General features: G+C 34.9%; 1 long non-coding RNA gene across 1 annotated transcript; it reads right to left on the reverse strand.

Annotated features, from left to right (window-relative positions):
• Window positions 1–4,361: 4,361 nt before the first annotated feature.
• On the reverse strand, window positions 4,362–15,439 carry LOC128086604 (uncharacterized). Its single transcript, XR_008209432.1, has 4 exons — window positions 14,817–15,439; window positions 12,020–13,742; window positions 9,842–9,963; window positions 4,362–7,547 (listed from the first exon to the last, which is right to left on the reverse strand). It is a non-coding gene; the product is annotated as an uncharacterized LOC128086604 (long non-coding RNA).
• Window positions 15,440–16,422: the final 983 nt, after the last annotated feature.

The raw sequence follows: 16,422 nt of genomic DNA on the forward strand, positions 1-16,422 counted from the left end.
TTAGGAGATAACACTACTGAAAACAATTATAATTGAATAAAAGTGAAGATGGACTGACTACAGCAGGCAGCAACAATTTGTTTTGTTTGGTTGTTTAGAGTACATTGAGAACATTTGGAAATTGAGTTAAAAAATGAAAACCATTGGTAGAACAGTCTTATAAGCACTTTAAAAGGAAAATTAGCTTTATTATGAATAACGCGAGTCATCTCCAATGAAAAACAAACAAACAAAACAAAAAGCAGCAACAACAAAAACCCCACAGTTCCATTCTCCCACGACTAAAGACTGAAAGCAGAATCATTATCTCCTTGTGAGTAAAGAAACATTTATCAGTTGCTCCAACAAATTTAGCTTAATATATTAAAGCTGCACTATTTTGTTTACAGCACAAGTAAGATGAAGATGGTAAGTGAACTTAAGTCATCAAAGACAAAAGAGGGCAAGTATTAATCTATGTGCTCTTTTGCTTGATCTTGACATTTTAATCTACTCAAATTTCATACTTTCATTTTTTAATATGGAATTTCTTTACTAAGGACTTGCTGGTCTTTATTAAAGCCAAGAGGTAAGAGAAAGGCCTTGGGGATGAGTGAGGGAAAAATAATGTATATCTGTTTCACTGAAAACTAAGATTTCCTTACAGTTACAGTACAGAACAAAAGTCCTTTACATTTTATTATTTTTGTTCTACATGAAATGCCAATGTACAGAAATTGTACAGAATTTTAAAGCACAAGTGTAATAATATACATCTATGCCTAAATGTTTCTGATGAATATTTTTACTTAATTAATAGCTGTCACATGATGTAAAAATGTGTAGAATTGCCCACCACTGTTAGCTAGGATACATACTATCACAACATTCATGAAGAGAATGTCTTCCTACAATTTTTCACTACTGGAAAAGTAGAATTTTTACATTATGTATCTCACAAGCCTCAAATAATAGGATTCTCTAGTTCAGATAAGCGTGAAATTAGTACACCCGAGTGTACTCCCTTCTTCACAAAAAATGAATTCAGTCACATGCCATTTCTTTTATCCATAATGACGGCCAGTGGTGAAAAACTTACATTGAGCCTGTATTATTTAATATAAAAAGAAAAAAATATTTGACTTGTGTTCTTTTTACCAGTTCAGAACTTTATCTAATCACGCTACTTACAAAGCTGAATCACATCACAAGAATATTTTTTTAATGGTTGTCTCTTCCTCTCAATGTCAGGTGACGGAAGGAATCTAACCTAAATTAAGCAAAGGATCAGACAGGGGAGGTGAACAAGAAGTGTCAGCAGTGCTTCTATTCAGTAAAGTTCCATGGCAACTGTAGTTAGCTTATACAAAAAATGCCAAAGTTGAGTATTCCTGCATTAAAAATCCAATCTTCAGCAAGTAAATATAAATAGTTTGCAGACACCTGTCAGGAATAACATGGCTGTACAAACAGTCAGACTCTCAGTGCTAAGAAGGCATCTCAAATGACATAGATCAATGTTTCTTAAAGTCTGCTACATATATTTGAATTGAAAGTAAGAGTTAGAATACAATCCTTCCCACATCTGCACACACCATGAATGCAGTTATAAGCACGTCCTTTAGTTAGAACAAAATTCAAAATTACTAGGAATTCTGGAACCCAGAATTCTCCCAGAATTTTTACGTCTACTATGTCTCCACATAATCAAAAAATGTTAAGCTTCCTATATTCAGACCACACCAAAGTTTTATTATTGTCTTTTATGGTCCCACAGATTTTTCAAAATCACACTAATGGTAAGATACTAATTGACCACCATAAAATAATAGCTTCTACTGCAAGTACTGAATTAGCCAACTAGGAAAGATGTTTGAGAATAGAGAAGGCTTTTGGGGAATCAGATAGGTGGCTGTAGTGACCATGTAATAGCTGAGTTCAAAATTCTGGGCATAAAGAGAAAAATCTCAACAGAATTTCCACCCAGGATTTGAAGACAACAAGCTCCTCAGAGATCTAGTTAGCAGCATCCCTTGGAAATCAGCTCAAGAATGTTTATGTATCCATGAGAATCAAACACTTTTCAGAAATCACCTTTTAAAAGCCCAGGAACAAACCATCTTTTCGTCATTTAAGTAAGCAGGGCAGATGACCAGCTTGGCTGAACAGGGAACTCTACCTGGAACTAGGACAAGAAAAGAAAAAGCATAGTCTCTGGAAGCAAGGTCTGGCTTCACAAACCTAGTACAGAGCTACAATTTGCAACCGTAATGAGAAAACAAGAAAAGCTGACACTGGTCAATGTGGTGTCAGACAAGAGACAAAGGACAATGATAGCATCAGACTGTTGCTTGAGGTAGATGGCTACCTAACAAGCAAGGAGGGGGAAAAGCTGAAGGCATTAAAGCTTTAATAATAACTCTTGGGCTGCTCAATCTTCAGAGTTGGAGGATCATGGTTTGGGGACATCAACTTCTCATGTGTGGTCACTGAAACTGTATGGCAACAGCTGCTCAATGTTCCTAAGTCCATGGCGTATGACAAGATTCACTTCAAAGCACTGATGCTGTTAACAGACATTATAACTTGAGCTCTCTCAGCAGTTTACTAAAGTTTCTGGGAGTTTGGGGATGTTCTAGCTGACAGTAAGCTAGCCAACTGTATACTCTTCTTCAGAAAGGGCATGAAAGAAGATCCGGGACACTTAGTCTAACCTCAGTTATGGAGAAGATTATCCCAGAGGCTACTGAAAGTCAGTCAGAGCAAAGCTATTGTTGAGGATAGTCAACATGGGCTCATTAAAGGAAAGACCCCCCTTAGAAATTTGATCTAATTCTCTGATAAGATCATCTCATGTTGGACAATGGAAAAGCAATGGATCTTTCTGAATTTTGGCAAGGTCTTTGATGCTGTGTGCCACAGCATCTCTCTGGAAATTCTGTCAACAGGTTGATGCTATGCTGGGTGATAAACCAGCTCAAAAATAGAGCTCAAAGCACTGCAGTAAATGAGATTACGTCTGGCTGATGACTGACCATTATCAATATTCCCAAGGGTTCAACTCTAGAGCCAGTTCTGTCCAACATTTTTATAAGTGAACTAGATCCAGGAATGGAATACATCCTCTGCAAGTTTGCAGTTGATCACAGAATAGCCTGGGTTGAAAAGGACCAGAATGATCATTTAGTTTCAACCCCCCTGCCACAGGCAGGGTCACCGACCAGTAGACCAGGCTGCAATACTAAACTGGGAAGTACTGTTGACACTCTGAAAGGAGAAGATACCTCACAGAGGGATCCTGGTACATTGAAGCACTGGGCAGTCATCAGTTTCATGAAGTTCAACAAAGATAAATGCTAGATTTTACAATCGGGAAAGAGTAATACCAAAGGTACAGATAGGGAGACAAGAGGCTGGAGAACAGCTCAGCAGGAAAGCACCTGAGGGTGCTGGTGAAATCAGATTCTGCATTGTGCCTTGATAGCCAAGAGGACAAATTACATTTGAGATGCATTAAACATAACACATATAGTTGACAAAAAAAAAAAAAAAAAAAAAAAAGATTCTCCTGCTATATTTACCAGTAATGTAGCCTCACCTTAAGTATTCTTTGCATCACAACACAAAAAGAAGCCTTCAGCTTCAATTTACATTGTCATACTGCTGCTCAAAGATGACACAAAGGGATTCTTAAAAGCACATCATCCTCATATTAGAGCACAAATAATTCAAATTGTGTAACAATGGTGTGGTTGCCAGCATATCAGAATTTGTGGCAGAAAACGTGAAATTGGCATTTCAGGAGTTTGCCTGGTCTTTAGCTTCTTGAAAACACAGAAAAGCAATTTCATACAACCCATCCAACCTGTGCTATCAAAAATTACTGAAGCATTAAAATTACTGAAGAGTTAACATGATTTCTGAAGATTATGTTCATAGGCAAAGTCAAAAAATAGGTTCCATAGTTCTTACCTGCAATGCGTGCAACCTCAAGAAACAAAAGTAATACTCTTTAAAATTATTAAAATAATCAGTTCTTAAAATTTTGCCTTAAAATTCTTGTCCAGCTTATACAGTTTGAATTGAAGGTGTAATTGTTACCAAACTTATAGACTCACAAGTTTAGAGGATAATTGTCTTTTGTATATCAGTTCTTTTTCTCCTTATATCCCTGACAAAAAAAAAATAATAATAATAATAAAAAAAATATATCATTTTGTTGTTTGGGGCCAACTCACAATCATCTTTAACAGGAGAAAAAAAAGTAGTATTTACCACATTAGTGGACTCTTCTGAATGTTTCAATACACATTAAATTACTTAAATAAGTGAGAGGTCATTTTAAAATCTTTGGAATACAAAAATAGCATCCATTGCAATTCTTGAACCCTGAGGTGCCAACTGAAGTCATGTCTTATTTAACAGTATTCACGGTTTCTCTACCTTAAATTGGTAAGCCAGGTGCTGTCTTTGCCTACTGATTCAGAATTTTAAGGTTCATCTTTGTGAACTCTCCAGACTTAATGTGCTTTGAATGTTTTGCATAGTTCTGTGCACCAAGTACTTTACTAAATCAAATTTAACATAAACAGTATTTGTTTTTCCTATTCTTTTGCTTCAGTATTTTTTGTCAAATACAATACTCCCTTACCTCTTTGTTTCCTTCCAGGAAAATGATCAGTTGTATATTAAAGGGTTACACAGCCTTACCTTTCCTACGTTATGCTGTTACACAAGACTATCACTCCCAGAAGAAATTAAGAGTCTAAAGTTCTCAATTGGACCAGTAAAGACTAAGCATAGTTTAAATTGTAGATGCTGGAAAATATTAGTGTTATTTATTCTGAGAGATTTGTAATTTAATGAATGGAAGTAATTTAATCAGTCTGTAGCCACACATACAATTTACCTTCTGTAGAATGACAGTCCCTAGCAGCAATCACAGTAAAGTCAAATGTTCATAAAAATCTCTGTATTATTCTTGCCAGAAAGTAGACATTAAGCTAACATCAAAGCAGTAACTTAAAGGGCCAAAGAGTTTTCTGTATAATTTTCTACCAACTTAAACATTGCTTGAACCATAATACATTTTTTTCTTAATTGAGATCAGTGACATTTAAGTGTAATGTTTCAGCACTTCAGCAATTATTAATGCTACTAGATCCCAGGAGCAAGGGCTAGGAAAGAGAAGTTGGTGGAGGTGGCAAAACTACAACTTTAGAAAATAAACTAATCTTTCCAGTGAAAGATTTTTGGCAGCAAAGATGAGGAAGTCAGATTTGCTTTATTTCAACTTACTGGTTGATCCCACTTTTTGACATGAACAGTTTATCTCAGAATACGGGCATGGAGGAATATATTACTACTTACACAAGGAGAAAACAACAAAATAGCTTACAAAGTTACTCTTTAAAGAATAAGTATATCTTAGTGAGGGCTAGGAAGTGGCACAGATTACTTGCTAGAAATTCTGTGACAGGTATGTTACTTTACCCAAAAAATTACAGAACTTCAGAATTTTTAGAACCTATGCTCAGAGGTGCTTCACAAACAAAGGAATACACATTTGAAGTAAAGTGTCTCCAGTTGTACTATGCTATGTTGTATGATATTGTACTACGTCTGCAAACATAGTTGCTGGAACATTAATATCAAGAATTTGTGACAAAAGCAGCAGGCACTTTCTAAAAAACTTAACTTTTAGGCTTGATTAATATTTTCAGACATCACCTATATTTCTTCATCACATACACACACACAAAAAAAATGGCCTTTTCTTTTACATTATTAGCATACCTAATTGTGCATTAAAAAAAAAAAACAACAAACCAGTTAGTGTTACTTGGTGCATAAATTATCCATTTCTTAGTCCACAGTTCTTGGGCGTGGGAAAAGCATTCTTTGCCCTATAGTTCATAATCAATTCTTGTCTGTATGCCTTTAATATTTTGGCCATTTTTTTTGGAAGAGCTAAAGGGTAAAGTAGATATCAATAATAGAAGAAAATAAAGACATCACGCGCACAATTCCACAACAAACTAAATCAAGACTACAGGCAAAAGAAACAGTTTACCTAGGGTCTGACAAAGTGTAGTTTCAGTCACCTGCAGATGATCAATTCTCTTGTAATATACAGAGTGGAACAGATTTGCTTTGTACTCTCCTTTGAGACAGTTCAGCACAAAATAATGGCCTTTACACATAAAGCTTTGCTTTTTACAGGTTCTGAGAACTTAATTTTACATTCACACTATTTAGAACTTAAATATCCAAATTAGTATTCTGTAGAATAATATAGAAAGAGCATAATATAGAAAGAGCTTATGATAGAAATCAGAAGATTTATCATCTTAGAATTACAGCTTATCTCTGCTGTTTAAGATTTTAGTGGCAAAGTATTCAATACTTCCAGTAGGTTAAAGTTAACACCTTTATCCTGTCCAGTAAGCCAGTGAATTTTATGAGCATCCACACCATGTATTCTCAGCATGAAATTCCTTCTAATAAGCAGGCAGACATATGTACCAGTTTAAAACAACAGAAGGACACACTTCCTTGTATCATGAGAAAACTCAGCTGCTGACAGCTAATGTGACAGAGATGAGGTCTTAATTTGAGTGAGAGTCTTTCCCTCCTCCTTCTCCTCACCATAGGGCCCTTGCAACCACAGGCTGAAAACACTAGTTTAATCATTTTTAATATGAAAAATACCCATTTAAAAATATTGTTTATGTGAAAACTTCATTTATGACACATAAGAGTAACTTTCAGATATTTTTTTGTTATAGGTCCCACACATACACCATCAAACATATGGGCCTTATATTCATCTTTCTACATTTTGAATGCTTATCTCATAAAAAGCCTCCCGCTTTTTATATTTTAATCTTACCTGGAAATTCCTACAGTATAAAAGCATGCATACTTTCTTTTGTGCAAACCACAAATTTCAATTTCCTGGGCTAAGGTAATCACGAAAAAAGATGATGTTTAATACAGAATCTAATCTTGAGGATGAGTGCTCAATGCATGGCTGACTGTGTGTATACTCTGGCTTCTTGGAGACCTTAAAAAAAAAAAAAAAAAAAACCCACAAAAACAACCAACCAACATTTTACTAATTCAGCCTAGGCCTTCTGATGTAACTGAAGTCATTACTAGTGGTCAAAACTTTTACACTGATTTTATTTCACAGTCCCCAGACGGTAAGACATCACACTAAACAAGCACCTTCTGTACAGAATAACCACACATAATAATAGCTCAAATAAAACCTTTGCCAAATTCTCATTCTTTGTGATATTCTCCATGACAGGGATTGTAGCATTTAACTAATGGAAGAGCTATGTTCAGTAATACAGATAGGAGACAGCACAGAAACCTCAAACAGAAGAGCTGGTAACTGTGGAAACTGCCCTATCAAAAAATAGGATGAAGGCAATGTCCATAGAAGGCTACTTGGAACAGCTCTATGCTCCTGCAGGAAGATTTATTTTGACCCTCTGTCAAGTTGGTTCTCAGTTGTCCCAGGGACCTTTATTCACTGAGTCTCAGTTCTCAGTTCTTGCCTAACAGGAGAAAGGTCACAATAAATGACCAATCAGTTATATGTACTACATTTCCTAGAAGAATCAAGATTAAAAAAAAGTTAAATTTCCCTTCCAGAAGTTGTACATAAACTACACTGAATTTAATTTTCCAAAATGTTTTATGAAAAAAATAAACAAAACCAAACTTTTTGTGTCAAGGTTACAGCACTTCTTTCAAACAGGCTTGAACTGCTGTGGCCCCGGGAGCATAATTCAAGTAATTAAATTTGGAGCAGGCAACTACAGAGGAATTGTTCTATGGCAGAGCTTGCAGGCTTAGAGTGAGAGAAGTTAGCACATTCAGCAAGGCTAAAGTAGAAGACAATGCCAAATATAGAAGAAAGATAGGTATGAACAGAGCAGTAAGCAATTTCCACAGAATATGCCTGCTTTTTTTGCTGTTCCAACAGAACATAATTACTTCAAAAATACTTTTAAAGTGGAAAGGCAAAGAAAGATTTATTAGAAGCTCTTCTCCCGAGCCACTGTCAAGCCGTACTGCAGCCTTCCTTTCTCTTTAACATTGCCTTTCTCGAGGGATTTGGTAATGCAAACGCTTTGGTGCAATTTCCTTTGTTAGAGATCTTACAGTTTTCAAGTAACTGGAGATAACGACTGAGCACATTCTGAAGAGCTCCTGAATCTCTAACTGCAGTCTCAAAGGTCCAAGTCCTTTAGCAGCTGGCTCAAGATCACAGGCTCTTAAGCTTGATTTTGGCAGTTACATGATGTTAAGCGTGTTGAATGACTGGATGCTTTTTCAACAGTAATAGCCATCCACAAGTTCTACAGTCATTTTTTATCTCAACAATCTACCTAATCTCTTCTTTAAAACTATAAATTCAATCTATAAAAATGAGAATTATGTTCATCCATTATAGAAAAGTTACCCTAAAACTGTGTACTTATGGTTCATAAACATCGGCATTGTTAAACTTCAGCTGTATAATACATTGTTTTGAGACTAATGTGTGACATCAGCAGCAGATGAGTTAATTAGTGGCCAAGATACACTGCAAAGTGAAGTATTTATTGAAGCAATACAAATATACAACAGTATAATTTAATTGATTTGTAGTGTAACATTGTAGATCGATATAAACTAAATTTTCAGATAAATTGGTTATAATTTCCTTCTATAGACATGTTTAAAACATGAACCAAAGAACAAACCTAGAAATTTGTTTAGAAAATAGGTAGAGGAATCATCAGCAAGTGTTCCATCAGAGTAACAGCTGACAAAAGAAACAAGTCTAAAATCTCGTTTTGCAGCAAGCACTTTTTATCAGATATTGCATGATATACACAAAATGTTTAATATTTAAATACATCTGAATTGCATGCTCTTGATAGATACTGAGAGTATGCCTTCTGCTTTGCTTTTAAAGGCATCTAGAATGTGAAACATGCCCATCTCTTTACTTCTTCCAACCCTACTCACTAACAGTTAAATTTATCTCACTTTTTCACTGAAAAGAATGTGCCAATTCCATGTTGCTTTGTGTTCTTCTAGCACTGAGCTCAACCAGCAACTATGAAAGGCAATGAATTCAGATTGCGCTCCTGCATTTGTTCTCAAGTTAGTTTTGTCATCTTTGCAATTCTAGATTCAGACCTCTCTTTCCTTTCACTTTTTACCACCATCTTTGATTGCCTCCTTTTCCCTCTCAGTAAATTCTGACATGAAAAGGTATATTTATGTCCAGAAAAAATGTTTAAGTTTAGTGGCAAACAAGATCAGATTTATTTAACAGGTTTCCTGATGTCTCCTAGACATATCTCCTTTATCTAGGAATACATTTATGATATCCTTTACTCTCACCGTGCCTCCCAAATTTATTTTGCTACTTTGCAGTTCTCAAAGTAGTAAGGAAATAGTAAGGGAGCTGTTGTAATTAAATTATATGAATCCTTTAAAAAACAGTACCTCCACAATTTCATGTTAACTTCATAATTATTCCTGCACAAGCCAAGATACAAAAACATTGCTCAAGCAGTTAAAATTGAAAAACAGCTGTTTCCTCCCTCATAGTCAGTGAAGAAATCTGACAAAGCAATAAAGAAATCATATTTTAAAAACATTTTTTACACTCCTCCAAAAAAACAAAAAACAAACAAACAAAAAGAAAATCAGCCATGTATAATGAAAAACTAAAATAAATAAAATTAAAAATTGAGATCAAAATTGATACAGCATTTTTTAAATTACTACTAGATTTGACTCAAAAATCTCTGATTTAGAAGAAGACCTCAGTAAACTGTAAGAACAGTACATGATGTTTCTAGAAGATAAGTCATACACCTTCACATCTGCAGCTGATGATCACATCCAAAAGTACAAGATGGTCACAGCAACTCCATAATCAGATAAAAGACACAATCAGGTCCAAGAAATCTGGAAATGCCAATACCCACGTTAGCCACAAAGCTCCCCAAACCATAGCTGATACACTGGGCTTAATATTTCTACCAGAAATAACACTCTATTATTCCTCAACTGACAAAAATTCTTGAATTTGCTTATGTTTTGGAAATGAACAGCACCAGTCCACGTAGTTCACCTTCCCTGAACCAAAGATCAAAATCCAAATCAGACATCCAGTAAGCATTCCTCCCTCTTCCTTTAAGTTTATTCCCTTCTCCACAGGAACCTCCTCTTCATGATATTCCTCAGCTGGATCCAGAACCCCCCCCCCTCTAACAGCAGCTGATACCAAAGGCACAGAAGGGCATCATTAAGCTTTTCTTTAACCAGGTTATTTCTATCCAACTATTTTTTCTTAAAGAAACAGTCCAATGGATAAGGATGTAATATACAACTTTCCAAATCTCGCAGTATCAAATATGATTTTTCATTTGCTCTTAACTGCTGTTCAGAATAATAAAAAAAAGTGATAACATTTCATCAAAATGATTTAAAATTTCACCACAGTGAATGTAAATACTACTTAACTGTTTCTTTTTCACGGATGAACTCTTTGTGAGACTAAAAACTGATTCTTACATGCTTATGAAAATACAAAAGTCTTAGAAAAGGATATAAGCTCCCATATGCATTCTAAACACCCACATCAAACTGTATGAGAATAAAAGGGAATACCTCAGACTATTATGTATCTTTGTCTTCACTATTAAATAATATATTCAGCAGTGACAAAAGACTTACATAGTGAACTGTAAGTTTTCCACTACTAATAGAGCTGTCTTCAGTACAAGGTGTCAGCTCTGCATGGGGCTTTTTGCTGTATCCTTAGGTTTCTTTATCTTTCAGATGAATACTAAACTGGTTACTGGCTATAATCCACTTATGTGGCCCAAACTTTTATTATCATTATACTACATATTTTTATTCATGTTCTAATCAAATTTTTATTGAAATCTTAAAGGAGACTAGCAAGATTTTTCTTTTCAATCTTCTTCAGCAATTACAACCATCTTTTCTCAGGATTGCTCGGGTGTTATGTTTCCTGGTTAAAACAATGGCTGGTTAGGAAAGTTTCTTCGTTAGTGATATTATTTTTGTAAAACCCAAGTCTCTCAAAGTTTTCTAAGGCAAATGAGAGAAAGGTAGCTCAAGTTCTGTATATAAAGTGCCAAGAAATCCATCTGAGCTGAAACCCTTCTGTCTGAATTATTCACTCATTTTAACTGCTTATTGAAGAAAAGCTGAGTGTGAACAGCCACCAGGTGTATAATGGTTTCCAATGGAAGGAAAGCCAGGTTGTGCAGGAAAATAGAGTAGGAAGATACACTGCAATATCAGGGGATCAGTACTCCAATGTGCATTGTGAAAGGAAGTAACTCCACTGTGGAGACAAGGTCCATCCTATGTTTATGCAGGACTACCTCCAGTTTGTACATTTAGAAATATACATCAGAATTTCCCAGAGACATGACAAGACATATTTCAGTATATTTCATCAAGTGCAAAAGCTTATGTAAAAATTATTGTGTTACAGAAATAATAAAAATTTTTACATAACTGACAAAATTATAGCAATAATTGCAAGATTATTGCAATGAGAAGGTTACCATTAATAATTGCTAAATGTCAACAGCACTAGACAGTAAGGCCTGAGACACGTAATATATGTCGGTTACTTCAAAATTAATGCCACTTATCTATTTCCATGGAAACTATAACTATGAAGAGCACAATAACACTATTTGATAGAGCAAATTCTCCAAGCACCACCATTAACTATTCATTTTTGCCATCAAAAAACAAGAGCCTGCATGCTGTGCTTGTAAAAATCTGTACCACTGGAGATGACCCACTGTTTCACAGCTGCTATGATGATCTCAGTGCCAGGAAAATGTTGCCCATGCAGTTTATCTCTCATCAACCTGATCATATAGAAGTCAGATGGCACCAAATCTAGACTATGAAGTGGGTGTAATAGGACAGTCCAGGCAAGATTGGCAATGTGCTTCATATTCTTAAAACTTACCAGGTCCTGGTGTTATCATGTTGCAAAAAAAACGTTGTCCTCTTCTCCGCCTGATTCTGGAAGTTCAAGCCTTCAATTTAGTCAGCACTGCAGCGTAGGAGTCAGAGTTAATGGCTTGTCCATGTTCCAGGAGATGTAGAAGAATCACCCTTTTCCTATCCTCCCCAAAATAGTGCACATCTCTTTATCCGCTGATGGCTGTGTCTTGAAGATTTTCTTTGATATTCACGTGTCACTCCATGGACTGCTGTTTTGACTCTTCATTTACTGAGGAAGCTGCCTTAAGCATTTCTACAGCTATACCCAGCCTGAAGCAACTGATGATTTGACTTTGTTTACACATCTTTTAGTAATACATAACCAAAATTTGCCACAGACTAAATTTTCTTGTTTCCTATCTAACAGCCTGGTTATCAATTCATCAGACTTTGAAGATACTTACAACTCATGACTGCCATACTCTCAAAACTTCAGTAGTTCTTACTTCCATTATGAATCCTAGCCTTAAACTTTTCCTGTGGTCCATTTAAGATTAAGGAAATCCCAGAGAAAATGCATTAAACTCATCCAAAGGGATATTTCAGCTGGACAAGTTAAGGGCGCTGCTATTGGGCTTAAAAACTAGGAAACATACAAAGAGATAGGTGTCACAGAGGAATCAAATCCACTAAGAACAATTTTGTATGTCTCCTAGACCAATGTTTGACTTTGTGCAAGCACACGTCCACAACAGTGAACAAGAAAGGAGCTATCAGAGTGCATATTTATACCCTAAATACCCAGTTAACATATGCTACAGCAATAATTTGATTTTATGAAATATTAATACATATGTTAAACACATCCTTGACCTCTATCATCAACAAAGTTGTAAATCAATATTTTTTATCAATTTTCATATATTTATTGTACACGTATTTTGTTCAGAACAGTTTCACTGCTCTAGGAATTCCACATCATCATTTCTTTAAATGAGATTATTTTGACGGACGTGAGAGTGCTGCTTGGATGGTTTTAAAATTTTTCAGGGCAGTGAATAATCCCAAAATGAGAGAGACTCAAGCTGAAATCCAAAGACAGCGAATAGAATACCTACATCTGCATCAAGAAAAAAAATAAATAAAAAAATAAAGGGATTGTAATTCACTGACAACCAATTGGAAACACATTCTGACTAGCATGCTGCATATAAGAAAGTTCAGAAAAGACTTGCAGATCAAATGCATTGACCTGTGCACTTCTGACATGAGGAAAAATAAAAGGAATTGACGCACAAGTTAGCCAGATATCAAATATTATGGTTTAAGAGAATGCCTTACACTTTCATGAAATGTGAAGTCTTGTGGTATTCAAGTGCTTATAACTCATAGTTAACACAGTTTCTTACATATGCAAGCTCTATTATGAGATATTTTCTATTACTTTGCTTACAATTCCTAGTTTCAAACCAGAATCCCCTTAATTAGATGCCATAAAAAGAAATTAAAAACAAATTCTACCCCAAAGAACTTACAGGCCAACCATAAGAGAAAACAGATGGGCAGAGACAGATGGTGGAACAGAAGGAAATAATGAGACTCCTACAGTAGATATAAGAGATGTAATTAGGCTGATCATTTACCCATGTATGGTAAAGTTTACTATGAATGAAACACTGCAGTGAGTTTACATGAAACTTCTGCATAACAGCCCTTTTCTCTCTCCTACTGTAACAACGACAAACCTGAAATAAAATTTTGCAATACAAGAGTAGTTCATTGCTCAGGTTCTTACTCATCTATGCTTTGCTTAAAGGTCTCTTGGAAATTAGCCATCTTCTAAGCCCTTTCACAGTAGAGAGGTCAAGCAGATACAGTGTTTAAAGCTTTGCTACTATTCTGTTTTGCTAAAGAAGCATCTTTATTTTGCCAACACTGTAAGAGACATCCTTCCTAACCAAGGAACAAGAAATTGTCTAAAAATAAAACTTTAAAATTGAGATATTATTATTTCATAAGTCATTTTCTACTCCTCCCACAATTTTACATTATAAGTAGGAGATACAAAATTAACTCTTGATTTAAATGTCTTTATCCGTGTTTGGATGTCCATTTTTTTTATTATTATTTTTTTTTTTTAACATATTTGCAAAACTTTGTTTTTCTAGAAACTGAAGATTGAATACATTTTATGTAGTGTAGTAGAGGGAAGATATAGGAAATCTTAATAACACCTCTGGCTCTGGGTATGAAACAATTTAAGCTCTACAACAGAAACATAGATTAAGTTGAACAAAATATATTTGTCTTGTTTGTTTCGTTCTACTTGTACAGGACATCTGCTCATCTAGAAAACAGACTGCATGATTTTTAGAGGTCAAAAAACACACAGCAAAATATCAAAAGTATTATATTTTGTCTTATTGTTAAGTAGGAAGACATTTTTCTTGTCAAACATAGGCATACGGACCTGTACTATGAATACTGTGAGTGAAATCAATGGTTAGCACACATCTCCCTAGAATTCAGATGAGCTATTATAACGTCACTTTGAACATAAACGTATCAAATACTCTCTTTACTTCCAAGAAATACTAAAACCAACAGAAATATTTCAGTAAAACATAAAGGACATGGATCGTTCTTCCTCTAATCAGAGGCATTCTATATTAAACTATCTAGCAATTCTTTTGCAACTTCTTATCTGGAGGATAAGAAAATTCATCTGATCCTCTGATTTTAAGCAAGGATCAATTCACACTGAAAACAAAATTTTATTAACTTTGCTCAATTATGACTGGAATGCAATATTTCATTACCTTCAGTGCAGGCTGAATAATTGTTGTCTTTTTTTTCACTGCGCCTGTTCTGTACAGTTCTGCTTGCCACCCTTACCCCATTCTTCTCACCGTCATAAACACCACCATATAGTGATGCACTTTTTCCCTCCTCTGACAGAAGTTTTTAAATAGAATTATAGATGACCTCTGTGTGGGTTGCCTACTGATTAGTAAAAGCCTTATTTCCACTGAATCAAAAAAATGTCTATAGAAAAGGAAATGTCAGACCTTAATAATATTGCTACTTTGCTGAGTTACAGTAAGTTTCTTGTCTTTGAGAAGAAATTGGTAACACAAAAATAAGAATTTATTCAACATTATTAATTAGGTCACTCCAAATGTGATACCTCCTTCACACCTCCACTCTTGATGCCAAACATGTCAGATAAGTCTGTCGTATGAATGTCTCACACAAGCATAAAATGCTTAGCAAACAGCTTTCTTTATGTGCTTTCAGACTTTTGGTACTGATACTTAGGAAACTGCAGTTACTCAGAACTTTCCAACTGACCTTCCTAGCCTTTTAAAAAATACCTAGGGACTCTCAAGTTATTTAGCAGATTTTTTTTTTCTTCTTCCACACAAAGAGGTTTAAAAGATTAAATAGAGGAAAAACAAAAACAAAATCAGAGCCTTTATACAGTTTCTGTAATTAGAAGCTCTGAGACAGCAATATATAATGGAAAATACAATACCACAGTTTTATTAATGCTACACTTCACTGTTTGATTCATGTCAGAATTACATAGCATTCAGAGCAGTATAGTCCGATATAGCATTAAGCATTCACAAATTCTGAACTATTCTAATCTCACAAGACACAAAATATCAACATTCCTTGCTTTTTATAACTATTCAAATCAATAATATACGATGTCATTTCCAAAGAGCTTTGAAGTCACGATTGGGTTGATTTTCACAGATTACTGGAAACCTGGTATACAGTGAGGAAAGACAAAAAGAAATTTTTAAACACCCTAATGCTTTCAAAGTGCCTACTGTTTTAAGAGTCTCTGTAGACATTTGAAAGGTTACCAGATTTTAATAACTGAATTATTAGAGAGATTTATTTTAAGTCAGAATGTAACTTGCAATATTTATAACCAGTTCCATTTATCTTCTGATTTTATAAGTACTATCCAGCTGTGTTATGTAGGACATAAATTGCTCCAAATGTTTCATGAAATCTAATAAAAATTGAGTTGTTTCAAAGGAAAAGTAGAACTTACAAATTTGTCATCTAGCTAACCTTAAGCCTCTAAATGTTTCAGATTCTGAACTGCTTACTCCTACAAAACTAAAAGCAAACATAATGCCAGTAAGATTGGCATCCATATGACAAAAACCTTGAAATTAGGCTTGTATTAAAAACAAAGTTTTTTTTGTTTGTTTGTTTGTTTTTTTGAGTGCTCAGTGAAGCAGTGAAACAGTGAGGATCACAAAAGGTGTAAAATTGTGAGCCAGCAAATCCATATGATAAATCTTTGGAAGACAATTAAAGGTCATCTAATTCAGAGTCAAGTTATAAGAGATTTTTTATAGCAAAACTGTATACATGACTAATCCCTTATGGTCATATATACAA

This window comes from Tympanuchus pallidicinctus, unplaced genomic scaffold (genome assembly GCF_026119805.1).
Source record: "Tympanuchus pallidicinctus isolate F22 unplaced genomic scaffold, pur_lepc_1.0 scaffold3, whole genome shotgun sequence".
Lineage (NCBI taxonomy): Eukaryota > Metazoa > Chordata > Aves > Galliformes > Phasianidae > Tympanuchus > Tympanuchus pallidicinctus.